Source organism: Myotis myotis, unplaced genomic scaffold (genome assembly GCF_014108235.1).
Source record: "Myotis myotis isolate mMyoMyo1 unplaced genomic scaffold, mMyoMyo1.p scaffold_m19_p_13, whole genome shotgun sequence".
NCBI lineage: Eukaryota > Metazoa > Chordata > Mammalia > Chiroptera > Vespertilionidae > Myotis > Myotis myotis.
The window spans coordinates 49,327,298-49,329,990 of NW_023416317.1; positions in this window are offsets into that span (position 1 = coordinate 49,327,298).

Here is a 2,693-nt window from a genome sequence, read left to right on the forward strand (position 1 = left end):
ACTTCTGGCCCAACATCGCCCCCCGCCCCCACCCCCCCACCCCCGCCCTGCACAGATGTTTCCTCTCAGCTCCGCTGGCCCAAGTCGGAGCGCGGAGGCCGGGGAGGCACAGAACTTCCCACGCTCTCCTCACAGGTGAGAGTGTCCAGGGTGCGAATCTCCAAGAGCATTGCAAGGGCGGTCTCAGCCCGAGTCAAAACCCCCGACAGGGCCTGCAGCCTTGGCCTCGTGACCCTCCTGAGGGAAGCCCTCCGGTGCAGGCCTCGCTGGCCTGGTGGTCAGCCCTTGATTGAACAAGGGTTGCCTCTGCTCTGTCCCTGGCCTTGCGATGAGGTCTTCCAGTGAGGCTGTGCCTCTGGCGGTGAACGTCACTGCTTCTCAGTCCGATCGCCCTGCCGCCCACCTCCAGCCCTGGGGTGGGCCCTGGGGTAGGCCAGGACGGCTGGAGAAGGGCATTTCCCTTCCTCCAGGGCAGCCAGGTCCCTGAGAAGGCTCTGGTCAAAGTGTCTCCTGAAGGGACCTTGTTAAAAACAACAGTGCTCTGATGTATTTCCCAAATGGCCCCTTTGTCCCTCCCTCTGCACCAGGGGAGTGTTTCTCCAAAACTCACTGTGGGAACCAGGCCGAGCTCCTGGAGATAAAACACACAGAAGTGTGGGGCCCCTGATGCCCAGGTTCCCCTTCCCCTGGAGCTTTTAACTCTCGCGCACCGAGCCTCCAGCAGCTCACAGGTGTGGCTCAGGTTTGCCTTCCTGCTTCTGGCCCCAGAGGTTTCAGTCCCGGTAAGTGTGAGTCTCTGATTTGCCTGTTGGTCTCTCCAATTTGGGGAGCAGAGGTTTGCCCTGTGACCTCACTTCTCTCACAGATTGAAGAAGAGTTGTTGCCTTTTCCGTGGCTCCACGTGACTGCCAGGTCCAGGTTTCAGGGGGCTACCAGCAGCGAATTAGGAACAAGCTCAGGCCTCTTTGTGGGGACACTGACCCCCTTTCCAGCCACGGCGCTGGTCCGACACCCTCAGGACCCGCTCCCCCTCCAGTCCCCTGGCACATGCCAAGCCAGGTCTTGCCATTATTTTGATGAGTAACCTAGTTCTTCCCACAGCAGGAACCGTATCTCCTGGAGGCAGTGAGGGGAGGGAGGGGGCAGAGGTTAACAGGCATCTACTCATGAGGCCTCTGACTCAGGTATGGCCTTTGCAAGGCCAGTGGCGTAGTTTCTTTCAGGAGATGCTGCTCTCCTTTATCTGGGGGTGGGGCTTCGGCCTGCGAGGGCCAGACATTTCTAATAAATGCCTCGCCTGGGGAGACCTTGCCTGTCACTGTTTTGTTGCATTTGTGATGTACACTGCTTACCGTTGTAATGCAAGTAAATAACCATGAGGAAGTAATAATACAAGAATAAACTGTTCCTCATACTCATACTGCAAACCTGCTTTTGCCCCACCCTGTATTTCTCTCCTTCCTTTATTCTGTAACTGCTTAGCCACGCAGCGCAGTGGGAAGTGGCCCGGCAAAGCCTCACCCGTCTGTCTCATCTGCCTGTCTTTGATCATCAAGACGGAAGGCTTCTACACCTGCCCCTGACCACTGCCATGTTCTGTCACACAGTCCACCAGGAGCAGGGAGGAGGCACGGCTGGTCTTGTGTCTTCGGGAGCACTGTCATGGCACCAGGAGGGACAAACCCTGGAAAAACGCTAAAAAATAACTACACCCAGGCTGTGTTCTCAATAGGGCAGCGGCTCCAAGTCTAAGTGTGGGCAGCTGCTTCTCTCTGCAGGGACGGGCTTGGCCATGCAGAGGAGGTGCCCATGCCAGGCCCCCTGGAGCAGCCTGCATGGCTCCCACATGCTTTTCCCGTTGAGCAATCCATGCCTAGCTCCTTACCCTACTTGTCGAATTGAAATGCAGAGCGAATGCCATGGCTGCTCTCCTGGTCCTTTAAGATTGACTGGGAGGATCCGACCCCCTGGAGAGAAACAGGCTGCTCAGCCCTCAAACAGACTTGATTTCCCGGGAGTCTGCTGGGGCCATGGAGGACAGCCTTCCCACCCCAGAGTATGAAGGCAGGCTGGGTAATCAAATGACAACATCTCTAAAGCAGCCTTCTTGATGCTGACAAAACAAGAAAATCTTACAAAACACCCGGGAGTGGTTATAAAACACTGAGCAATGAGGCTGATAAGAAAGGTTGGCTAAGGACCAAAGTGGCCACCAAGACCCTGCTCTGGGCGGGGTGGGGGTTGGGGGGGGAAGGGGAGGTTGGGGTGGCAGGAAGCAAGAACTGGGCTTCCCCAGGCCTCCGGAGGCTCACCAGCCAGGCAGAAGCCCTGAGTGGACACCTGGGCAGAGTGCCTCTCTCTTCTCCTCCCCGGGAGCACCAAACGCACAAGCAAATGAACCTTTTTGTGTGATTCTTACACTAAAGGCTCTGCGAGGGGGGAAATTTCACAAAATGCACATCATAAGCATTTCCTTCAAGCCATTTTTTCTCAGGGGCCCTTATTCCAGTGTGTTCGTTGTTCTGAGCTCCTGCACCAGGAGACGAATGAGCCCCCTCGGGGAGGCCATGACCAGAGCCCTCTCTCTCCCGGGGAGCACTTCTTGGGACCTGAGGAGGCAAGGGCCAGACTCTTGCATGCGTCACCAAAAGGCGTTTGACTCGGCGCTAAAGAATCCCAGCCATACCCAACCA